The following is a 27,634-nucleotide window of genomic DNA, read 5'->3' on the forward strand; positions in this document are numbered from 1 at the left end:
TCCTCTCCAAGTGAATTTGGTGGCCACACTTGTTTCAAACAAGAGTAGAACCCTCAATCTCTCAAGCCAAAGGATAGCTCACAAAACTTCATGTAAGTTAGAAATTCTACTTTTTTCTAATTCTATTTTGTGGTTTTATGATTTCTTGCTTCGTTTAAATTAAAATTGGATGTTATGCTTTGATGAAAAGGCTTCCCCCTTCTCTTCATTGAATTCATCCCTTCTTTATCCAAGATGTGTAATCAATTAAATAGAGTTAAACTTTTTGTATTGTTCTCTCTTTAAAAAAATGAGAATTGATTAGATTAGAGCGCTAATTTCATCTTGAGTTAAATTCTAAGTAGAATTAGAATGCAAAAATTGAAAAATGGTCAGCCATACAAAGGAGGTTATGGCAAAATTTTCTTAAATTTTATAGAAATAAGTTTTATCTTTATGTTATTCAAAAAGAGTAATCCCCTTTGTTTGTGTATTCTAAAAGTATTATTTTCATTATATGCATAGAAAGATGCATATTGGAGATATTTTTATTGTAAAAGCGTTATTTTCATTAGAATTAATTTCTATGCATAGAAAGATGCATATTGGAAATATTTTTTTTGTAAAAGCGTTATTATCAGTAGAATTAATTTCTATGCATAGAAAGATGCATATTGGAAATATTTTTATTGTAAAAGCATTATTTTCATTAGAATTAATTTCTATGCAAAGAAAGATGCATATTGGAAATATTTTTATTGTAAAAGCGTTATATTCATTAGAATTAACTTCTATGCATAGAAAGATGCATATTGGAAATATTTTTATTGTAAAAGCATTATTTTCAGTAGAATTAATTTCTATGCATAGAAAGATGCATATTGGATAATTTTTAAAAGTGTGATTTTCATTAGATTTAAATTCTATACATAGAAAGATGCATATTGGATATTTAAAAGTGTGATTTTCATTAGATTTAAATTCTATGCATAGAAAGATGCATATTTGGAAATATTTTTATTATAAAAGTGTTACTTTCACCAATATTGTTTTTTATGCATAAAATGATGCATAAAAGAAATTTTTTAGTTATAAAAGTGTTACTTTCATCAATATTGATTTTTATGCTTAAAATGATGCATAAAAGAATTTTTTTAATTATAAAAGTGTTACTTTCACAAATATTGATTTTTATGCTTAAAATGATGCAATTTTTTTATTATAAAAGTGTTACTTTCACCAATATTGGATTTTATGCATAAATTGATGCTTCAATCAATTAAATAGAGTTAAACTTTTTATATTGTTCTCTCTTGAAAGAAATGAGAATTGATTAGATTAGAGCGCTAATTTCATCTCGAGTCAAATTCTAAGTAGAATTAGAATGCAAAAATTGAAAAATCATCAACCATACAAAGGAGGTCATGGTAAAATTTTCTTAAATTTTATAGAAATAAGTTTTATCTTTATGTTATTCAAAAAGAGTAATCCCCTTTGTTTGTGTATTCTAAAAGTGTTATTTTCATTCTATGCATCGAAAGATGCATATTGGAGATATTTTTATTGTAAAAGCGTTATTTTCATGAGAAATAATTTTTATGCATAGAAAGATGCATATTAGAAATATTTTTATTGTAAAAGCGTTATTTTCATTAGAATTAATTTCTATGCATAGAAAGATGCATATTGGAAATATTTTTATTGTAAAAGCGTTACTTTCATTAGAATTAATTTCTATGTATAGAAAGATGCATATTGGATAATATTTTTTTTTATTATAAAAGTGTGATTTTCATTAGATTTAAATTCTATGCATAGAAAGATGCATATTGGATATTTATTTTATTATAAAAGTGTGATTTCCATTAGATTTAAATTCTATGCATAGAAAGATGCATATTTGGAAATATTTTTATTATAAAAGTGTTACTTTCACCAAATTTTTTTTTAATCCATAAAATGATGCATAAAAGAATTGTTTTATTTATAAAAGTGTTACTTTCACCAATATTGATTTTTATGCTTAAAATGATGCATAAAAGAGTTTTTTTTTAATAAAAGTGTTACTTTCACCAATATTGATTTTTATGCTTAAAATGATGCATAAAAGAAAATTTTTTATTATAAAAGTGTTACTTTCACCAATATTGGATTTTATGCATAAATTGATGCATAAATGATTTTTATATCAAAATTAGAGTTCTCTTTAATTCTACGCTTAATTTCCATGAATAATTGATAAATGAATAAGCAATTACTGTTGTGTGAGAGGAAAATTCTATCGTTTCATATTCACTCGGATAGTAATGAGAAAACTCAGAAAAGAAAACTATGGAAGTTAGAATATTTAGATAAATGATTAATTTATTTTTCATAGGAATTCGTGATTAGTTTAGAAATCAGTTAAGCAAATATTCAATGAATGAAATTCAGAATAATATTAATTGAAATCTCACCCCCTTTCGAGAAAGGTAGTTCACGAAGGACCTTACCAGACTCGAACCCAGAATATAAATTTGACCAAGACCAATCTTTTCGTCAGTTTCAAGGAAAGAAGATGTGACCAGTTGAGGAAAATACACTCAAATCACCCACCGAATTTGAAACTAAGTTAAGACCTTTGATTTTGATCTGAGGATCAAGGTTACAGAATTCGAGGAATTCTGTTTGGAATTCAGACCTGCGAATCAGAAAGTCTTGGGATATGGATTTAAGATATACTCATTGTATTCAAAAGAAAATCAAAACTGAAAACTTGCATAGAAACCCTGTTTTCTTAAAGGACTGTCTTACGTTAGATTGCTGGTGGAGGGAGCATTTGGTATATGTGTTTTTCTAGGGGAAGTTCGGTTGCAACAGCTGGCGGAGGGGAGTGTTCAAAGGATGGCTCATGCGGCAAAAACCTGCCCAGGTCTTGTGACCAGCCTTGGTATGGTGAAAAATGGTGTGCTTCCGGTACGATGGGTGAGGGCCGACGAAGCGGTCCCTGAGTGAAGTGCCAGGACACCTAAGGAGGATCCTGGAGGGTTCTGACCAGGCGATGTACGGGCTCGCGGTGCTTAGGATACCCATGCGTATGTCGTGGAAGATATATATGTATGATGACAAAAAATTATTGTAATCTGTTACTGGATCTCGTTGTTACTGACCAGCTGGTCTCGACGGAGAGTCCAGAGTGATACCTGTTTTGAGAAACAAGGAACTGGATGGAAATTTTGAGTTATGATATCTGTAACTAATAATTGTTTGTCAATGGATTGTTTTATAATTTAAAGTTTAAAGAGGAGTGTTTCGTATCTGTATTCTAAAGCAAAAGTTAAGAAAGGCATTCAAATATGGGTGGGTGAGTACTTGTCTGGTTCTACCGATTCCGGTGGTTGGGCGGTGGCTGAACCCATGGGCCGGATGGGGTTAGGTTGGAATCAGTAGAGTTTTAATAATAAAATTGATTAATAGGAATACGCTTAGAACTCGAATAGTGAAATAATAACCTGAAGGCTTCTCAAATGAATAGATCAACGACTGTTCCTGATTCAATTAGAAAAAGAGCGTTGATTCCTTCAAGTTAAGTATATAATTCCAAGGATCATGATGGTATTTACCTTATAATTGCTTGAGGCCTAGACATGATGGTATTTACCTTATAATTCCAAGGATCATGACTACCCATATATACCGAGGGTATAACTGCAGCTCTTTACTGGTAGTATATACGAGTAAATCTAAGACTTGAAATTATAATCATAAATGCTATCTAGATGATGAATTCGAATGTGGTTGATATGATTTTCAAATTCTGGTTGAGAACTGATGAGTTGATTTGGATTCTGATTGAAAAATGATGATTCTTGAATTTTGGTTGAAATGTAATAAGCTGATCAATACTATAATGAGGATGAATGGGACGAGTCCCTTTGATGATGTTCACAACTGGAATGACGTTAATGACTTCAGCAAATCAGTATGAGATTAGTGGATTGTGCTGCCAGATTGTTGCTGTTAACACTTGACCTAGTGGATCAAGTTAAGGGATGTCAAATTAAAAATTTGTATAATTGAAAATTTTCATGGAGGACTGTTCAGATAACAATTTCGGTCTAATGGACCATTATTGTGATAAGGAATTGAATGATATGATCTGAGTGAATTGTTATCTGATGATGAGTTCTATATAAGGGATCTTTATCCTAGGATTTTGATGGATTCACCAGACTATAAGGAACCCCAGAATCAATTGGATCTTAAGGAAAAGAGTTGCCCTCTAATTTTGCAACATGAGGACATCTCACGTTTTTAAGTGGGGTAGGATGTAAGATTCCTCCCTCCGGTTTTTGAGGTGTGCAGCCGTAAGAGCCTCCCCTTTTGATCTTATAATTATTCCCCTCTTTGAAATAAAAGAAAGATCCTATTTTGACCTAGAGAGAGAAAAAATGTCTAGAGGAAGGTAATTCAAAATTGAGATATTTCTAGATATAAAAATCCTCCTAGTGTTTAAAATGATTTCCCCTGAAATAGAAATTCAAAAAGAACTTTCCAATGTGCAATTTGGAATTAATAAAAATTAGTAAAAAGGACCTTAGCGTGAGGGTCCAGATTTTCAGAAATTTTTGAATTATGCTCCAATTAAGGTTCCTATGGACCAATAAGATTATTCCAAATGTAGGGAGGAGATAAATTAGAGAATAAAAGAAAATCTCTCAAAAATGAGTAAATACTCACATAAGATGAAGAGTTGACTAAGGACAAGGTTTATTAGTTAAAAAAGAAGAGATATTTAGAGGAAATGATGCATTTTTGACACCTCAGTGTGGGGAACTCCCCTCATGACGGAGGCACCTATTTCACATGTGTGGAGGAGTTTTAAACTCATAAATATTGAGATATTTCATCTCTCCTCTCCCTTGTTTCAACAACTAGATCCAAAAAGTAAGCTAAACTGACCCAAAAATGGTCAAAAATTGACCAAACCGATCTGGAAAATTATAGAATCAATTTGCTTGGTTAGAGGCTCACTTTTTCCTATAAATAGAAGCCTCCCCCTTTGTAAAAGCTTAATGGTGTTTTTGCACTGTTACTCTGCTTCTGTCTTGAGCCATTTAACATTGAATTTCTTGATAAATGAATTGTTTTTGGCCTAATCCTCTCCAAGTGAATTTGGTGGCCACACTTGTTTCAAACAAAACCCTCAATCCATCAAGCCAAAGGATAGCTCACAAAACTCCATGTAAGTTAGAAATTCTACTTTTTTCTAATTCTATTTTGTGGTTTTATGATTTCTTGCTTGTGGTTTTATGATTTCTTGCTTCGTTTAAATTAAAATTGGATGTTATGCTTTGATGAAAAGGCTTCCCCCTTCTCTTCATTGAATTCATCCCTTCTTTATCCAAGATGTGTAATCAATTAAATAGAGTTAAACTTTTTGTATTGTTCTCTCTTTAAGAAAATGAGAATTGATTAGATTAGAGCGCTAATTTCATCTTGAGTTAAATTCTAAGTAGAATTAGAATGCAAAAATTGAAAAATGGTCAGCCATACAAAGGAGGTTATGGCAAAAAAAAATTTAATTTTATAGAATATGCATATTAGAGATATTTTTATTGTAAAAGCGTTATTTTCTTTAGAATTAATTTCTATGGATAGAAAGATGCATATTGGAAATATTTTTATTGTAAAAGCGTTATTATCATTAGAATTAATTTCTATGCATAGAAAGATGCATATTGAAAATATTTTTATTGTAAAAGCATTATTTTCATTAGAATTAATTTCTATGCATAGAAAGATGCATATTGGAAATATTTTTATTGTAAAAGCGTTATATTCATTAGAATTAATTTCTATGCATAGAAAGATGCATATTGGAAATATTTTTATTGTAAAAGCGTTATTTTCAGTAGAATTAATTTCTATGCATAGAAAGATGCATATTGGATAATTTTTAAAAGTGTGATTTTCATTAGATTCAAATTCTATGCATAGAAAGATGCATATTGGATGTTTAAAAGTGTGATTTTCATTAGATTTAAATTCTATGCATAGAAAGATGCATATTTGGAAATATTTTTATTATAAAAGTGTTACTTTAACCAATATTATTTTTTATGCATAAAAGAAATTTTTTAGTTATAAAAGTGTTACTTTCACCAATATTGATTTTTATGCCTAAAATGATGCATAAAAGAATTTTTTTATTATAAAAGTGTTACCTTCACCAATATTGATTTTTATGCTTAAAATGATGTAATTTTTTCAATTATAAAAGTGTTACTTTCACCAATATTGGATTTTATGCATAAATTGATGCTTAAAGGATTTTTATATCAAAATTAGAGTTCTCTTTAATTCTATGTTTAATTTCCATGAATAATTGATAAATAAATAAGTAATTACTATGTGAGCAAAATTCACTCGTTTCATATTCACTCGGATAGTAATGAGAAAACTCGGATTGGAAAACTATCGAAGTTCGAAATTTTAGATAAATGATTAATTTATTCTTCATATGAATTTGTGATTAGTTTAGAATTCAGTTAAGCAAATATTCAATGAATGAAATTCAGAATAATAGTAATTGAAATCTCACCCCCTTTTGAGAAAGGTAGTTCAGGAAGGACCTTACCACACTCGAACCCAGAATCAGACTTTGACCAAGACCAACCTCTTCATCAGTTTCAAGGAAAGACGATGTGACCAGTTCAGGAAAATACACTCAAATCATCCACCGAATTTGAAACTAAGTTGAGACCCTTTGATTTTGATCTGAGGATCAAGATTACAGAATTCGAGAAATTCTCTTTGGAATTCAGACCTGTGATCAGAAAGTCTTAGGATATGGATTTAAGATATACTCATTGTATTAAAAAAAATCAAAACTAAAAACTTGCATAGAAACCCTATTTTCTTAAAGGATTGTCTTACGCCAGAATTATAGGGGGAGCATTTGGTATATGTGTTTTTCTAAGGGAAGTTCTGTTGCAACAGTTGGCGAAAACTAATCAAAGGACGGCTCACGCGGCAAAAACTTACCCAGGTCTTGACCAACCTTGGTATGGTGAAAAATGGTGTGCTTCTGGTACGATGGGCGAGGGCCGACGAAGCAGTCCCTGAGTGAAGTGCCAGGACACCTAAGGAGGATCCTGGAGGGTTCTGACAAGGCAATGCACGGGCTCGTGGTGCTTAGGACACCCATGCGTATGTCATGGAAGATATATATGTATGATGACGAGAAATTATTGTAATCTGTTTTACTGGATCTCATTGTTGTTGACCAGCTGGTCATGACGGAGAGTCCAGAGTGATACGTGTTTTTGAGAAACAAGGAACTAGATAGAAATTTTGAGAAACAAGGAACTGGATGGAAATTTTGAGTTATGATATCTCTAGTTTGTTTGTCAATGGATTGTTTTATAAGTCAAAGTTTAAAGAGGAGTGTGTGCGTATCTGTATTCTAAAGCAAAAGTTAAGAAAGGCATTCAAATATGGGTGGGTGAGTACTTGTCTGGTTCTACCAATTCCAGTGGTTGGGAAGCAGCGGCTAACCCATGGGCCGGATGGCTCGAATCAGTAGAGTTTTAATAATCAAATTATGCTTAGAACTTCTATTAATAAATTTTATTATTAAAACTCAACTGATTCAAGCCTAACCCCATCCGGCCCATGGGTTAGTCACCTCCCAACCACTGGAATTAGTAGAACCAGACAAGTACTTACCCACCCATAATTTAATGCCTTTCTTAACTTTTGCTTTAGAATACAGACATTCACACACTCCTTTTTAAACTTTAACTTTTAAAAACAATCCATTGATAAACAATTATTGGTTACAGATATCATAACTCAAAATTTCCATTCAATCCTTGTTTCTCACAAAACAATATCACTGTGGACTCTTCGTTGAGACCAGCAGGTCAGCAACGAGATCGAGTAACAGATTATAATAATTTTCTCGTCATCATACATATATATATCTTTCACGACATATGCATGGGTGTCCTAAGCACCGCGAGCCTGTGCATTGCCTGGTCAGAACCCTCTAGGATCCTCCTTAGGTGTCCTGGCACTTCACTCAGGGACCGCTTCGTCGGCCCTCGCCCATCGTACCGGAAGCACACCATTTTTCACCATACCTAGGCTGGTCAAGACCTAGGCAGGTTTTTGCCGTGTGAGCCGTCCTTTGAACACTCCCTGCTAGTTGTTGCAACCGAACTTCCCTTAGAAAAACACATATACCAAATACTCCCTCCAGCATTCTGGCGTAAGACAGTATTTTAAGAAAACAGGGTTTCTATGCAAGTTTTCAGTTTTGATTTTCTTTTGAATACAATGGGTGTATCTTAAATCCGTATCCCAATATTTCTAGATCACAGGTCTAAAATTCCAACAAAATTTCTTGAATTATGTAACCTTGATCCTCAGATCAGAATCAAGGGTCTTGAGTAAAATTTTCCTAAACTGGTCACATCGTCTTTTCTTGAAACTGACGGAGATTAAGTCTTTTCTTGAAACTGACGGAGATTAAGTCTTGGTCATAGTTTGATTCAGGGTTTAAGTCTGGAAAGATTCTCCCGGAACTAACTTTCTCAAAGGGTAATATTTCAATTACTACTTTACTAAATTTTATTCATTGAGTATTTTGCTTAACCAAATTTAAAACTAATCATGAATTCCTATGAGGATTAAACTAATCATTTATCTAAAATTCCAACTTCGATAGTTTTTTTGAATTTTCTCATTACCATCCTAGAGTATGAAATGGTAGAATTTTCTCTCACAGAGTATTTACCTATTCATTTACCAATATTCATGGGATTTAAACATAGAATTAAAGAGAACTCTTATTTTGATATAAAAATTCTACATGCATCTATTTATGCATAAAATCCAACTTCTATAGGAATAATACTTTTATATAAAATAAAATCCTTTTATGCATCTATTTTTGTAAAAAAAATAATTTTGATGAAAGTAACACAATAAAAAAATTCTTTTATCCATCATTTTATGCATAAAAATTCTTTTATCCATCATTTTATGCATAAAAATCAATATTGGTGAAAGTAACACTTTTATAATAAAAAAATTCTTTTATGCATCATTTTATGCATAAAAATCAATATTGATAAAAGTAACACTTTTATAATTAAAAAAAAATTTATGCATCATTTTATGCATAAAAATCAATATTGATGAAAGTAACACTTTTATAATTAAAAAAATTTATTTTCAATATGCATCTTTCTATGCATAGAATTTAACTCTAATAAAATCACACTTTTATAAGTAAAAAAATATCCAATATGCATCTTTCTATGCATAGAATTTAAATAAAATCACTCTTTTATAAAAAAAAAACCAATATGCATCTTTCTATGCATATAATTTAAATCTAATGAAAATCACTCTTTTATAATAAAAAAATAACCAATATGCATCTTTCTATGCATAGAATTTAAATCTAATGAAAATCACTCTTTTATAATTAAAAAAAACCAATATGCATCTTTCTATGTATAGAATTTAAATCTAATGAAAATCACTCTTTTATAATAAAAAAATAACCAATATGCATCTTTTTATGCATAGAACTTAAATTTTAATAAAAATAACACTTTTAAAATAAAAATATTTCTACTATGCATTTTTCTATGCCTAGAATGAAAATAACACTTTTAGAATACACAAACGGTAGGTATTACTCTTTTTGAATAATAAAAGATAAAACTTATTTCACAAAATTTAAGAAAATTTTACCATAACCTCCTTTGTATGGCTGACCATTTTTCAAATTTTTCTATCCTCAAGTTACTTAAAAGTTATCCCAAATGGTTTAAAGCATTCTAAACTAATCAATTCCACTTTTAAAAGAGAAACAATATGAAAAGTTTGATTCTAAAAATTTGATTACTTATCTTGGATAAAGAAAGGCTGAATTTAAGAATGAAGAGAGGGGGAAAACCTTTCCAACAAGGAATAACATCATTAGAAAACAAAAATTAGAAAACCATTAAAAGGAATAAATAAAAAGTAGGATTTCTAGCTCACTTGAATTTCTGTGAGCTTCCCTTTGACTTGATGGTTTGAGGGATCTACTCTTGTTTGCAACAAGAGTGGCCACCAATTCTTTTGAAGAGGGAAAGGTCAAAAACTAATGAATTATCAATAAATTCACTGTTTTTGGCTCTCGGGTGGAGTAAAGTAATAGTGCATAAAACACTATTAAGCTTCTACAAAGGGGGAGGCTTCTATTTATAGGAAAAAGTCAGCTTCTAACCAAGCAAACTGATTCTAGAATTTTCTAGATTAGTTTGGTCAATTTTTGACCATTTTTGGGTCAGTTTAGCTTACTTTTTGGAACTAGACTTGAATTAGGAGAGAGGAGAGATGAAATATCTCAATATTTGAGAATTTAAACTCCACCACACATGTGAAATAGGTGCCTCCTTCATGAGGGGGAATCCCCACTCTTGAGGTGTCGAAAATTTATTTTTTTAGTATTTTATTTAGTCCTTAGTCCACTCTTCATCTTATGTGAGTATTTAATTATTTTTGGGGGGATTTTCTTTATTTCTTCAATTTATCTCATCCATACATTTGGATGAATCTGATTGGCCCCTTAGAACCTCAATTTAAAATTTTCAAAAAATCTGGACCCTTAGGATAAGGCCTTTTGAACAGATTATAATTTATTTCTAATGCACCTTCTGAAAATCTTTTTGAACTTCTGTTTTGGGAGAAATTATTTTAATAAGAAGAGATATTTTTTTCATCCAAAAATATCTAAAATCTAAATAACCTCTCTCTAGAACATTTTCTCTCTCTCTAAGCCAAAATAGGTAGAAATAAGACCTTTTATTATTCTGAAGAGGGAATTGATTTACAGGGGGAAGATACTGGACATCTTGAGGGGTTGGGGAGGAATCTTACATTCTCTCCCGCTTGAAAAACGCGAGATGTCCTCATCTCGCAAACTGGGGGTAATCCCGCACAACAGTTCGGCTTCTTTCTCCCAGGTGGCATCTTGAAAAGGATACAACTTCTATTTTACCAATAATTCTCTCAGAATTCTATTCCCGAGAACCTTTTCTCAAACATCAAGGATTTCTTCAGGTTGTTGGAGTTCCATCTGCCTTTGGGTTGAAGAAGTTAAGATCTCATCATCAAGCACATGATTCGGGCTTGGTATATACTTTTTAAGAAGGCTGACATGAAATACATTATGTACTTCGTAGGCTAAGTCACCTACTTTGTAATCAAATATGGTCCACAATATCTGGAGGATAACTTCTTATACTTCCCAAGAGATAGAGAACTTCTTTTAGGGCGTACTCGAATGAAGAACATATCTGCTTCTTCGAATTTTCTGTCTGTCCTCTTCTTATCTGCATACTATGTCTATCCTGGGTAGCTTTTATATCTTTGCGAATTGACTGCATCTGCTGCTCCATGTCTAGACATCTTGAGCCTAATCAATAACTTTGACAACAGATTTATGATTATTTAATTTTTGTAATTTATTCTTTAAACAGATAATTATTTAATTTTTTCCATTTATTCTTTAAACATATAATTATTCCATCATACTTCATGAAACAAGATTTACTCTGATAATTTTATTAACCATATTCACAATCATGAAAACAATTTGGATTTTTTTTTTTGCAAAACATTGTTTATTTTATCAAAAGTTTTTGATATATACATAGAGCATCATGGCTCCCAAAAATCACTGCCTCAATTGCGTACGCATAAAGAAGCAAAACTGCGAAGGAGACATACCATGGTACACACGATTCATTACAGAAAGAGGTGTTGTAATTCTACTTCTAGGGATAAAGTGGCTAAGAAGCCTAAAAACTCGGCATGAAATTCTAAAGTTCCTGGGTGAATGATCAAAGAGTTGTACATGCTGAACAAGCCCTAGCCTTATCAGAATCATGGCTAAGGAAATATTTTGTTTGAGCCTCTGACTGGTACTGACATTAATACATCGTCCTCTAAAGAACCACGTATAGCGGCGTCGCTCAATAGGATCAGGAAACTAAAGACTCTCAAAATGACGTGCGAGTCTCACTGTTCTTACTCGGGTCGTAGAGCAGAGTTGATGAGGTGCTCGAATGCAAAGGCTATCATATCCTAACTTTGGAAGAGTTCAGGAATGCCAGATAGATTCGAGGTATCCATCTATAAATTTCCAATTCAATTTATGAGTTTTCAATTTTTGAAGTTCATTCAACATAATATTAACAAGTGAAAATATTATTTTCCAAATTTACTTTAAAACTTTAAGCAATTTCTGTTGCTGTTATGTAAATTCACAACAGTGCTCTGATACCAACTGTGGGATCCCACTGCCCCCTCTGCGCACCGGGGATTCCCGGAAGAGTGGCAACTCAGCCCTGCAGCCTCCAAGCAAAGCAGTCTCCAAACTCCCTCCCAGAATTGGAATAACATGGTTTTTCTGAATTTTCTCATTACCATCCTAGAGAATATGAAACGGTAGAATTTTCTCTCATAGAGTATTTACTTATTCATTTACCAATATTCATGGGATTTAAACATTGGATTAAAGAGAACTCTTATTTTGATATAAAAATTATGTATGCATCTATTTATGCATAAAATCCAACTTCTATGGAAATAATACTTTTATATAAAAGAAAATCCTTTTATACATCTATTTTTGTAAAAAAAATAATTTTGTGAAAGTAACACTTTTATAATAAAAAAAATTCTTTTATGCATCATTTTATGCATAAAAATCAATATGGTGAAAGTAACACTTTTATAATAAAAAAATTCTTTTATGCATCATTTTATGCATAAAAATCAATATTGATGAAAGTAACACTTTTATAATAAAAAATTCTTTTATGCATCATTTTATGCATAAAAATCAATATTGATGAAAGTAACACTTTTAAAATTAAAAACAAATTATTTCAAATATGCATCTTTCTATGCATAGAATTTAACTCTAATAAAATCACACTTTTATAATAAAACAAATATCCAATATGCATCTTTCTATGCATAGAATTTAAATCTAATGAAAATCACTCTTTTATAATAAAAAAATAACCAATATGCATCTTTCTATGCATAGAATTTAAATCTAATAAAAATCACTCTTTTATAAATAAAAAAATAACCAATATGCATCTTTGTATGCATAGAATTTAAGTCTAATGAAAATCACTCTTTTATAATTAAAAAAATAACCAATATGTATCTTTCTATGCATAGAATTTAAATCTAATGAAAATCACTCTTTTATAATAAAAAAAATAACCAATATGCATCTTTCTATGCATAGAATTTAAATCTAATGAAAATCACTCTTTTATAAATAAAAAATAACCAATATGCATCTTTCTATGCATATTGGTATGCATAGAATTTAAATTTTACTGGAAATAACACTTTTAAAATAAAAATATTTCTACTATGCATTTTTCTATGCCTAGAATGAAAATAACATTTTTAGAATACACAAATGGTGGGGATTACTCTTTTTGAATAATAAAAGATAAAACTTATTTCACAAAATTTAAGAAAATTTCACCATAACCTCCTTCGTATGGCTGACCATTTTTCAATTTTTTCTATCCTTACTTAAAAATTATCCCAAACGGTTTAAAGCATTCTAAACTAATCAAATTCCACTTTTAAAAGAGAAACAATATGAAAAGTTTGATTCTAACAATTCGATTACTTATCCACAATAAAGAAAGGCTGAATTTAAGAATGAAGAGAGGGGGAAAGCCTTTCCAACAAGGCATAACATCATTTTTTTCATTTTAAAGAAAATAAAAATTAGAAAACCATTAAAAGGAATAAAGAAAAAGTAGGATTTCTAGCTTACTTGAATTTCTGTGAGCTTTCCTTTGGCTTGATGGTTTGAGGGATCTACTCTTGTTTACAACAAGAGTGGCCACCAATTCTTTTGAAGAGGGAAAGGTCAAAAACTAATGAATTATCAAAAAATTCACTGTTTTTGGCTCTAGGGTGGAGTAGAGTAACAGTGCATAAAACACTATTAAGATTCTACAAAGGGGGAGGCTTCTATTTATAGGAAAAAGTGAGCTTCTAACCAAGCAAATTGATTCTAAAATTTTCTAGATTAGTTTGGTCAATTTTTGACCATTTTTGGGTCAGTTTAGCTTACTTTTTGGAACTAGACTTGAATTAGGAGAGAGGAGAGATGAAATATCTCAATATTTGAGAATTTAAAACTCCACCACACATGTGGTCCTTAGTCCACTCTTCATCTTATGTGAGTATTTACTCATGTTTGGGGGGATATTTTTTATTTCTTCAATTTATCTCCTCCATACATTTGGATGAATCTAATTGGCCCCTCAGAACCTTAATTTAAAATTTTCAAAAAATTTGGACCCTTAGGATAAGGCCTTTTGAACAGATTATAATTTATTTCTAATGCACCTTCTGAAAATCTTTTTGAACTTCTATTTTGGGGAAATGTATTTTGATAAGAAGAGATATTTTTCCATCCAAAAATATCTAAAATCTGTATAATCTCTCTCTAAAACATTTTCTCTCTCTAAGCCAAAATAGGTAGAAACAAGACCTTTTATTATTTTGAAGAGGGAATTGATTACAGGGGGAAGATACTAGACATCTTGAGGGGCTAGGGAGGAATCTTATAGACAAGGTTTATTAGTTAAAAAAGAAGAGATATTTAGAGAAAATGATGTATTTTTGACACCTCAGTGTGGGGAATTTCCCTCATGAAGGAGGTGCCTATTTTACATGTGTGGAGGAGTTGTAAACTCATAAATAATGAGGTATTTCATCTCTCCTCTCTCCTGTTTTAACTAGATCCAAAAAAGTAAGCTAAACTGACCCAAAAATGGTCAAAATTGACCAAACTGATCTGGAAAATTCTAGAATCAATTTGCTTGGTTAGAGGCTCACTTTTTCCTATAAATAGAAGCCTCCTCCTTTGTAAAAGCTTAATGGTGTTTATGCACTGTTACTCTGCTTCTGTCTTGAGCCATTTAACATTGAATTTCTTGATAATTCAATTGTTTTTTGCCTAATTCTCTCCAAGTGAATTTGGTGGCCACTCTTGCTGCAAACAAGAGTAGAACCCTCAATCCCTCAAGCCAAAGGAAAGCTTACAAGCTCCATGTAAGCTTAATTCTTACTTATTATAAATTTTAAATCTATGGTTTTCTTAAATTTTATGCTTTGTAAATGTTGGAATTAAAATCTGATGCTATGCCTTGATGGAAAGGCCACCCCCTTCTCTTCTTTACAATTCAGCCCTTCTTAATCCTAGAAAGTTTAATTAAAAGATTGATTAAACTCTTTTCATTGTTTACTCTCTTGATTTTTAGAAAATGGAGTAGATTAGAGATATTAGAATTCAAATTGGATTAATTCAAGTCATAAATTGAATGTGAAAAATTGAGAAATGGTCAGCCATACAAAGGAGGTTATGGTAAAATTTTCTTAAATTTTGTGGAACTAAAGTTTATCATCATTAGGTTATTCTAAAAGAGTAATTCCCTCCGTTTGTGCATTCTAAAAGATTTATTTTTATATCAAAAGTGTTATTCTCATTCAATTTGATTTTATGCATATAAAGATGTATAAAGAAATTTATTTTTATTTCAAAAGTGTTATTCTCATCAAAATTAATTTTATGCATAAAGAAATTTATTTTTATTTCAAGTGTTACTCTCATCAAATTCAATTTTATGCATAGTAAGATGCATAAAAAATTTATTTTTATTCCAAAAGTGTTATTTTCATTAAAATTGATTTTATGCATAGAAAGATGCATAAAAGATTTATTTTTATTCCAAAAGTGTTATTTTCATTAAAAATTGATTTTATGCATAGAAGGATACATAAATGATTTATTTTTATTTCAAAAGTGTTATTCTCATTAAAATTAAATTTATGCATAAAGGATTTAATTTTATTTCAAAAGTGTGATTTTCCTTAAATTTGAATTATGCATAAATAGATGCGTAAAGAATCTTTACATCAAAAATTAGAATTCTCTTAAATTCTATAATTAAATTCTGTGAATAGAAGTGATGAGATGTGATGTGAATCAGATAGATGTGAATGGATGGAAGGATGTGATGAGAATAGAGGTGATGAGATGTGATGTGAATCAGATAGATGTGAATGGATGGATGGATGTGATGTGAATAGAGGTGATGAGATGTGAGGTGAATAAATGTGATGAGAATTAGATAGATGTGAATGAATGGATGGATGTATGAGATGTGAGGTGAATAAATGTGATGAGAATTAGATAGATGTGAATGAATGGATGGATGTATGTGATGTGAATAGAGGTGATGAGAATGAGAGGTGAAGACATGTGATGTGAATGAATGGATGGATGGATGTGATGTGAATAGAGGTGATGAGAATGAGAGGTGAATAGATGTGATGTGAATAGAGGTGATGAGAATGAGAGGTGAATAGATGTAATGTGAATCGGATAGATGTGAATGGACGGAAGGATGTGATGTGAATAAAAGTGATGAGATGTGATGTGAATCAGATAGATGTGAATGGATGGAAGGATGTGATGTGAATAGAGGTGATGAGATGTGATGTGAATCAGATAGATGTGAATGAATGGATAGATGGATGTGATAAGTCAATATTAGATAAAATGGAAAAAATCCCTCAAAATAGGAATGTATTTAAAAAATTTGTTTTGGCCATAACTTGAACATGCAAACTCCAAATTTGTCGGACAAAGTAGATCTAGATTCTACTTTTCAAGCTCTTTCCAATGATATGTTACATGAATATGTTTTGACAAACTTTTGGATGAGTTTACCATACCCCCACTTTTTCCATGGGAATGGGATTTTTCCCACTTTATCTAATATTGACTTTGATGTGAATAGAGGTGATGAGAATGAGAGGTGAATAGATGTGATGAGATGTGATGTGAATTAAATAATGTGAATGGATGGAAGGATGTGATGTGAATCAGATAGATGTGAATGCATGAAAGGATGTGATGGGAATAGAGGTGATGAGATGTGATGTGAATGGATGGATGGATGTGATGTGAATAGAGGTGATGAGAATGTGAGGTGAATAGATGTGATGAGATAAGATGTGAATCAGATAGATGATGAATGGATGGATGGATGTGATGTGAATAGATGTGATGAGAATGCATGGAAGGATGTGATGGGAATAGAGGTGATGAGATGTGATGTGAATGAGATAGATGTGAATGGATGGATGGATGTGATGTGAATAGAGGTTATGAGAATGTGAGGTGAATAGATGTGATGAGATAAGATGTGAATCAGATAGATGATGAATGGATAGATGGATGTGATGTGAATAGAGGTGATGAGAATGTGAGGTGAATAGATGTGATGAGATAAGATGTGAATCAGATAGATGGGAATGAATGGATGGATGGATGTGATGTAAATAGAGGTGATGAGATGTGAGGTGAATAGATGTGATGAGATGTGATGTGAATCAGATAAATGTGAATGAATGGATGAGATGTGATGTCATGTGAATCAGGATGTACATGAATGATATGGGATGTGAGTGAATGTATGTGATGATAATGAATGTGAATGTGTATGTGAGGAATGGATGTGAATGAGTATGTGAAAGAATGGATAAGGATATGTATGAAAAGAATGGATGTGGATGTATGTGAAAGAATATAGATGTGTATATGAAAGAATGTGATGTGATATGACATGAATATATGTGGATGTGAAGTGATAGATATGAATGTATGTGGATGTGAAGTGATAGATATGAATGTATGGATAGATATGAGTAGTCGTACATGTGAACGATTGGATGGATGTGGATGAATGAGATGAGATGTGTATGAATGAGATATGATGTGGATGAATGAGATGAGATGTGTATGAATGAGATATGATGTGGATAGAAGTGATGTGATATAATGGTGATGAGAATGAATGTAATGGATATGAATGAATGTGAATGTAATGGATATGAAAGAATGTGAATGTGATGGATATGAATAAATGTGATGTGAATCAGGATAGATATGAATGAATGAGATGTGAGGTAAAATGAATGAGATGTGATGTGAGTGAATGTGATGTGGTCTGAATGGATGAGATGTGAGTGAATGTGATGTGGTCTGAATGGATGAGATGTGAATGAATGTGATGTGATGAGATGTGAATATGGGTAGATGTGAGTGGATGAGATCTAATGAGGATAAATTGAGGAAAGATGTGATGAGATGAAAGGATGAGAATAGGAATACTTATGAAATGATTGTAGAATTAAATAATGTGGTTTAGTTGGAACATGTTGCGGGATCGATACATGAATCCCATAAATATATTTTGAACTTAGAAACCCAATGTGTTGAACAAACCTTACAGGAGTTTACACATGCTGATTGTGATGGTTTGTGAATTCAAGCATCCTGAATGCAAGATGCAGTTTGTCAGTCTATCTGTCTTATTCCTGTCTCCTGTACTTTGCATATTTAGTGTCTTGAGTGTAGATACAATGTAGTAGTGATCTGAGAGGAATGTGTGTGTTTTGAAACTGAAGTTCTGTGTGTGTGAGGATTTTCTTGGTTTGACAAGAGTAGGAGTCATCTAAAATGATAGTTCCTGTGTGACAATTTCCTGTGCAAAAACTGTTTGGCTGTGAGCAAAGTAAACAATCACCCTATGGGCATACACTCCCCAAGGGGTGATAAATGAGGTTTTCCTTTGATCTTCTTCACAAATCCGGATTTGAAAGTATCAAGAGTATCCATCACACACTGAATACAACTCACATGACCTGCAACTTGATCCAAAATCTCATCTTGAAAGGGTAGAGGATAATAATCCCTCTTTGTGCATGCATTCAGAGGGTGAAAGTCCACACACACATGCCATTTTCCACTCTTTTTGGGAGTGACTACAACTGGGGAAATCCACTCTGAATTCTCTAGTGGAAAAATGAATCCAGTTTCAAGCAAATTAGTTACCTCATTCTTAAGCACCTTCGCTTGCACTACTCCCAAATGCCTTAGCCGCTGTACCACTAGCTTACTTTGGGGCTTGAGATCAATCTTGTGCTCTACTAGGGTAACTTGGCATACTTGTGAGTAGCTATTTGCAAAAAGGTTAGGAAATCCATCCAACATTTTTAAGTAGTTCTCCCTTTCAATACTCGCTATGGACTCATCAAGAAGAATTTCAATACTTGCTATGGACTCAATACTTGCTATGGACTCATCAAGAAGAAGTTCATTCTGTTGTGGTGAAGACTAGTGAGGTCCACATCTCCTTTCTTGAACATGGTTGAAGAAGCTTCCCCTTCCAAGGCTCCATTGTCTTCAGCATCCCCTCGATCCCTTCCCAGGGAAAGACCAAATGCAACTCCCTCCACCTCCCCTTCTGAGATGGAATCCTTGGAGCTACCACTTGTCTCCTCTTCATCGGATGACTCTGACTCTGAACTTTTGGAAGTTGAAGGTTCACCTCTTACCACTTTCTTGCGCAAGAACTTGATGTTGTAGTGGACCTTATTATTCTCACCTTGTAGAATAAGATCACCTATCTCCCACTTTTGAATTGCCTTCACTTGGCGAAGCCATGGCCTACCCAATATCAATGGGTAAGCCCTAGCATCAGGCTTTGTAGGAATGACCTGAAAAGTTGTAGGCAGAGAAATACCACATACATCCACTCCCAAATTCCTGACAATTCCTAAGGTTTTCACCCTAGTATTATCAGCAAGTTTGATGCGATAGGGAGAGTTAGTAGAAGAAAACTTTAAATCGGCATCTTTCATTGTTTTTTCACTCATGACATTGATTGATGCACCTCCATCAATGTATGCATTAGAAATTGTTTGTCCCTCAATGACGACATCAATCATAGGCACATCATCTCCTACATCAATATCCACCTTTTGAGCCATAGGAGTCCCATTATCCCTCTTCTTCTTTTTCTTAGATTCCCTTGTGCTAGCTAGCTTACCCCATTCCTTTCTGAGCTTTGGAGAGAGTGTGTTGGAATTAGGGTTGCAGGAAAGGACACAAAGCTTGGAGAAGAAGAAGCAAGAATGCACACAACACACAATTTATTAGATTGTGTCAATGTACAAAAGATAAGTTAGCCCTAGAGTGATGGGCGTATATACAAGCCGGGGGAAAAAACCTCCTAAAGAGGGAAAAAGTGCCCCGACAGTCCTAAGTGTGTTCACACACATCACTGCCTATATATATATGGTAACAAATCCCCCCTGGGAGTGATGGTGTGAACGAGAGCTGGCACTCATGTATAGGGGAGTGCCATGCCCGAAGTAGATCAGTCCACAAAGGGGAGCAAGCCCAAAGCTTTGCGGAAAGCTTCGAACTTCTCACGAGGAAGCGCCTTTGTAAAAAGATCGGCGAGGTTGTCTTGTGTTGGCATATAGGCCAAGCTGATCTCTCCTGCTGAGAGTCTCTCCCTGACATAGTGATAATGCACCTCAATGTGCTTTGTGCGAGCATGAAAAACTGGGTTTCTCGCAACTGCCAATGCGCTCTGACTGTCAGTGAAGATAGAGGTGGCAGACTCCTGTCCAACACCCAAGTCAGCCATAAGCCGTCTGAGCCACACACACTCAACCGTAGCTGTGAAAGCTGCCCTGTACTCAGCTTCACAACTAGAAGTGGCCACAGTAGGTTGCTTCTTGCTCAACCAAGATATGCATGAGCTACCGAGCATGAAACAAAAACCACTTGTGGACACTCTTGTGTCATAGCAACCAGCCCAATCTGAGTCTGAAAAAGCATGTAAATTTGGCGGCAACGATCCCCCCTTGGGATAAAACAACCCAAGATGTATGGTGCCACTCAAGTCGAAAGATGCATTTAACTGCCTTCCAATGCTGAGACCCTGGGCTATGCATAAACCTGCTCACCTGTGAGACTACAAACTGAAAGTCCGGCCTCGTAATACATACATAAATGAGGCAACCAATAGCTGTCTGATAGAGTGTGACATCAAAGTGATCTCCAGCATCATGAAGACTCAACTTCAAACCTGTCTCCATTGGAGTAGCAATAGGCTTGCAGTCTTCAAGGCCAAATCTCCGCAACAATGTCTCAATATACTTTGTCTAACACAAAGCAATACCTCCATCACACTGCTTAAATTGTATCCCCAAATAATGATGCAAATGCCCCAAATCTGACATCTTAAAAGAGGCATTCAAATCAGCCTTAAAATCAGCAATATGACTTTCATTTGGTCCTGTGAGCAGCATGTCATCGACATAGAGAGCAATGATTAGATGTACATCATCCACACATTTAACATATAAAGTGCTTTCTGTTGGACTATTCTGAAAACCATGTGCAGTCAAATATGCATGTATCTTTTCATACTAAGCTCGTGGAGCTTGCTTTAAACCATATAAAGCCTTTTTCAACCTGCACACTTTGTTTTCCTGCCCTTTTTGAACAAAACCACGAGGTTGCGATACATACACCTCCTCATGCAAATCTCCATTCAAGAACGCAGTCTTTATGTCCAACTGATGTACATTCCAACCATTATGAGCTACCAATGCACAAATGCTACGAATGGTAGTCATACGACAAGTGGGAGCAAAGGTCTCATCAAAATCAATGCCCTTTTCTTGAGCATAACCCTTTGCAACAAGTCTAGCCTTATAGCGATCAACACTGCCATCTGGCTTTCGTTTCAACTTAAAAACCCACTTACATCCAATGGCCTTTTTACCAATAGGCAAATCACACAAAGACCATGTACCATTCTTCATTATAGTATCATATTCACTTTGCATTGTAGCCAACCAATTTTCTGATTTTTGTGCCTCATCAAATGAAAGAGGTTCTTCCTCTTCACACATACTAGACACAGCCAAAGCATAACAATCTGATGCATAAGAGGCATGCTGAAAACCTGAACAAGTATGACTAGATATAGGTGCATCAATTTTACTATCACGCAAGGTTTGCACCAGCCATTTAGGCATACCTCTAGCCTGCTCATTTTCAGCCCTATCCTCAGAAATTACATCCTGTAAATCTGCATCAGAAATAGGCTGATCTATGATGTCATTTGAAATCTGCATAGGCTGAATATTTGCCTCATTAGGACTTACATTTGAATTCACACCTGTAAACAGAGGCAACAATGTATCAAATACATCCCGTGAGCTCACACCTGTCTCTTTGGTACATGACAACAAAGGCTGCACAGCATCTTCCACAAAAACAACATCTCGACTAATCAAGATACTTTGACTGCGGATGATACAATCTGTAACCCTTGCTCTCAGCACTGTAACCAACAAAAATGCATTTGACAGCCTTATCATCCAATTTTCTGCGTTGTTGCACAGGCACTAATGCATAGGCCAAGCAACCAAAGACATGCAAGTGACCAATAGAAGGCTTCCTGCCATGCCAAGCTTCGTATGGAGTAATAGACTGCAAGGCCTTAGTGGGACACCTATTGAGTACATATGCAGCACACATGACAGCCTCAAGCCAAAACGCATGTGGCAAAGCTTGGCTCTTGACCATACATCGTGCCATCTCCATAAGTGACCTGTTTTTCCCCTCAGCAACACCATTTTGCTGAGGGGTATACGGCACTGTACATTGGTGTTTTATCCCACGACTAGCCAGAAATGCATCAAACTCTTTAGACAAGTACTCCCCCCCTCGATCAGAACGGAGGGTGCCCACAGTACAATTGGATACATTTTCAACCATAAGAAAAAACTGTTTGAAGCACAAAAATACTTCGGACTTTGCCTTCAGTGGATATACCCATGCATGCCTTGAGTAATCATCAATGAAAGTCACGAAGTACAAGTGTTTACCAAATGGAGTTTGCATAGGCCCACATACATCACTATGTACAAGTTGCAATTTGCGAGTTGCCCGCACAGAACCATCCTTTGGAAACGCAGAACGCTGCATTTTGCCCAAAATACAGCCTTCACAAACATGTTTCAATGGTGCCTCAAGAGGGGGCAATGAAGCAACCATATCAAATTTCTGCAAACGCAGCAAACTAGCAAAGTTCAGATGACCAAAACAAGCATGTCATAGTTTTGCATCTGAAACTGCCTTTTCATCAGAAACTGCATTTGCTGAATCTTCCACACACTTGTCATAAGAATTGAGCCTATACAACCCACGAAACAAGGTGCCAGATGCAATAATGTTATCACCAGAAGTCAAATCATGATGAACAGTACATCTGTCATCCACAAATTTGACAACAAGTCCAAGTCTAGCAAGTGCAGAGACAGACAATAGATTCTTCTTTATCGCTGGCACATACAAAGCATCTGAAAGTGTGAAAGCGCTGCCATTTGCAGCAGTAAGCATAATTTTACTAATGCCCTTCACTGGGTAAGAAGCATTATCGGCACATGTGACAGTATTCCCATTAGGGACAGCCTCAAGACAAGTGAACATATCACGATGCGAGGTAATGTGCTTTGTAGCACCACTGTCAAAATACCATACATTAGAGTCATCAGAAACTGCCAAACATGCATCATGTACAGATGGGTCATACTGGCAATACACGCTAAACGCCCATTCTGTATCCTACACAACATTTGCAGAATCTGCATGTGTAGAAGCATCCGCTATTGTGGCTGCATTTGACTCTTTCTTCTTTGCCTCTTTAGCCTTTAGCTTAGGGCAATTCTTAATGACATGATCATTTGCCTTACAATAGTTGCACCTGGTCTTTTTCTTGCCTTTATCAAGAGCCTTCTTAGACTTATTGTTGCTACCTGTGGAAGGAGAAGAAGTTGCAGACCTACTAATAGGAGAAGAAACAGTGGAAGGGGCTACCTTACCACTTCTTCTCTACTATGCTGGGCAGCAATAAATGCTTGATCAACTGCACGTTGCCTGGCCCTGTTTTGCCTGGACTGCGCTTCTTGCAAGAGCTTGTTGACTAAAGTATCATACTTGACAGCATCACGTCTGTCCTCAGCAAGAAGTCTCCATGTGGAAGCAAAAGTCTGATATGTCTCAGGTAAAGTATCAAGAACAGTCTGCACAAGAGAATGATCAGGAATAATCTCACCTGCAGAAATCAACTGTTCCTTGAGATCTTTAATCTCAGCAAGAAAAACATTCATGTCATCATCTTCCTGCATAATCTTCAATTCTAGCTCTTTACGCAGGTAAGAGATTTTTGCCTCGTTACGACCTGCATACAAACCAGCTAGAATATCCCAAGCCTGTTTTGCTGTTTTAGCTGAACAAATATGTGGGGTGATGTTACGTTTGACAGAAAGTGCAATCAAGGCATGAGCCTGCTCATCTTTACCATCCCAACGAGCTTGTTCAGCAGTGGGTAAAACAGTAGCAATAGTAGAGCTACTAGAACCTACAACATCCTCAATAGATCCAACATCCAAAGAACCTAGACGTACATCCATACCCTGCACAATGTTCCACACTCCTTTTGCAACCAAAACATGCTGCATCATGTATGCCCAAAGTGGGTAGTTGCTGTCTCCATCCAGTTTGTCTTCAGCAGACAACATGCGAAATACATCATTGCTGTTATCAGCCATGGCCACTGACTGAAACTGATGCAAAAGCTACCTGTAATGAAGCAAAGACTGAACAGAAAACAACTCATGCTATGTAGCACGGTCCACAATAGAATACGTATGCCTGTTTTGCAGAAAATTGTACTGTCGAAATTTCTGCAGAAAATGACAAAAACACCTGTGCAGAACTTGCAATGCAAAAATGGAGCCCGAAACAACCTTAGATGCGATTTCTGAGAACGATCGTGAAAGCTCACCTCAATCAGAGAATGTGAGTCGGGAGGGTGCTGGCGGCGTAGCCCTGGGAGCCGATGCTGCCTGCTCTGATACCAATTGTTGGAATTAGGGTTGTAGGAAAGCACACAAAGCTTGGAGAAGAAGAAGCAAGAATGCACACAATACACAATTTATTATATTGTCTCAATGTACAAAAGATAAGTTAGCCCTAGAGTGATGGGCGTATATACAAGCCGGGGGAAAAAACTTCCTAAAGAGGGAAAATAGACTCCAACTTAAGTTCAATCCTCCCATACATGGAACTTCGCCTCTTAAGGCTCAAACTTGAGTTTGAGCCTTGCCTCTCTATGCTAGCATACCCCTAGCATATGAGTGCACAACTTGGATCTAGGCTTCAGCTTAAGTCGAGCTTTTGTATGGATTAAGTAAATCCAAGTGAGGCCCCCGCTATTCAAGAAAACTAAGTGAAGCATCAATAATTGTAGCATGCATTAAGTTTCTTAAGTTTGATAGGTTTTGATTTGATATGTAGCATTTAAATCCATTTTTTGCTAAGGTTTTGAAACTTTTTTTGTGCTTCACAGGAATGGAAGCTAGCAGAGCGCCCGCTACCTCGCAACCACATGGTGCACCAATCTTTACTCTAGATGCTCTCGAAACAACAACTCAAGCTAAAAGTGTCACTCCTAGAATTAAGGTGGATAAAACCTTCGAATTGAGTAACAAAGAAGGAGTAAAATGGTTTGTGAATAGCTACGATGCTAGTGCAAACTTCAAAGGAGTCCTCCATTTGTTCCTGCCTCAAGGTGATACATCATATGGAGATATGGGGATTGTGGTAGGCGCTAAGATGTGGATGCAAGAGCAAACCCATGCTTCAAAGGAGTCCTCCATTTGTTTCTGTCTTAAGGTGATACATCATATGGAGATATGGGGATTGTGGTAGGCGCTAAGGATGATGTGGGTGTAAGAGCAAACCCATGCTTCACATGCAATGTATTGCCAGAAGGAGAAACTACAAAAGCAAATAAGTTTTGCTTATCATTAAACACTTTTCACCCAGCAGACATGACTGGCAGTAAACTAGGAAAGGACAATTCTATTGTAAAGCTAGGATTGAAGATCATTGACTTTTCCAATCAAGAAGACTCAGGGGTGGATAATGTGGAGGACCTGGTGAAAGCGGTGAGGCATGCAAAGAAGGCTTTGGATTCACGAAAAAAGTCCATACCTGAAAAGGAGACAACAACCACTCAAGTTAGGAAAATTGTGGAAAAAAAAGGCAGGGCCATAGTGAAGAGTGCACTTGAAGCATCTAGAAATGTTGGTGCAACTTCTTCAAAACATAAAAAGGAGGGTGACAAAACAAAAGTCCTTGATGTAAGCACAATAGCACCTAAAGACATGGCAGGCTCTCAAGTGCAAGAAGAGGAGCAAGCACTTGCAAAGAAGAGAAAGGCAAAGCACTCTACAAAGGTTCAAGAAATCTCTTCAAAGAGGCAAAGGACAAAACCAGCAAGTGGTTCAAAGGAGATAGATGTGTCCGATGACAAGCTAATGGAGGTTGAGACTCCAAACAAGGGCAGCAAAGCAATGATCTCATTAGAAATAAAGAAGGGATATTATCCCTTTGGTCTAAATGAGGTCTTCAGTATTGATGTGATGAAATGTTATCTTGCTTCTTCAAACTATGTGTATAGAAGGTTAAATAAGGATTGGGTTCATATTTTGACCCAAGACTTTATTGAGGACCCAAAGCAAGAGGAGGTACTTGTAATTTTGATGCCCTGTAATCATGCTACGAAACAACCCCTTGATAAACTCGCAAAAGAAGATATTTATAAAGTTAAATATTGGATTATCTCTCGTCAACACTCTATTAGTGCTGCAAAAAGCTTGCAGGCTCTAAATATGGCTAAAGTGACCCCTCAACTGTGTCAGCAATTTAGGTTCAAGAGATCAAAGATAATTGTAAATTGCCCGCCCAAGATTTCTCGTGACATTTCCAAGGATGCAAATTTATCTATTGCAAAGTCAATGCAAAAGGAGCCATTCCTCGATCAACTTCTACAAGCTCGAGCACAATGGCATGCAAACGGTCGTCCTAGTAAACCTTTGCCTAGTGTCAATCAACCCAAGATGGATGAGTCTTGGAAGGTACTCTTTTGATTCTTTGCTATATCTTGGTAAATCATAGACATACATTACTTCTTCTTTACTTTTTATAATATCTTTTACGGATCTATAGTTTCAAGTGTAGTAGTAGCATAAGAAAGATGCATGTGAGGCTTCTTCTCAAACTGCATAAACTTAATAGTTTGGTTTGAAATTGAACTTCAAGCCTCACCTCTCTGTGATGGTGTAGCACTTGCATATCTAATTGTGGCTCAAACTTAAGTTGGAGCCTCACTTGCAAGTGCTAAATTTGCATACGGAGGTGACGCTCAAACCTAAGATCGAGCATCACCATTATATACTAGTTTAGCACTGGCAAGTGAGGCTCAAACTCAAGTTTGAGCATAAGATCCAAATGATTGAAAACCCATAGATGCATGATTCCTCCTAATATTTTGTGATATTTATAGTAAGGGGGGCTAACTTCTTACTTTGCAACTTTGCAGGCCTTTGTGGAGACCACGGAGCACACACTACATAAGAATTTTGTCAAACATGATTTACACTTGCTTCTATGTGATGATGATGTATGGCAGAATTGGGTTAACATCATGAGGCTATATACAAAAGGCTTGCTACCAAATACAAAGGGCAAAACTCAAACTAAAGGTCTTGATCAAAATCCCAAACTTCCAACTTTGAAGAGTGGGCAAATTCAGCAGACACCAGGAACAGTCAC

The sequence above is a fragment of the Cibotium barometz genome, chromosome 27 (genome assembly GCF_041138505.1).
Source record: "Cibotium barometz isolate CiBa-2024 chromosome 27, ASM4113850v1, whole genome shotgun sequence".
NCBI lineage: Eukaryota > Viridiplantae > Streptophyta > Polypodiopsida > Cyatheales > Cibotiaceae > Cibotium > Cibotium barometz.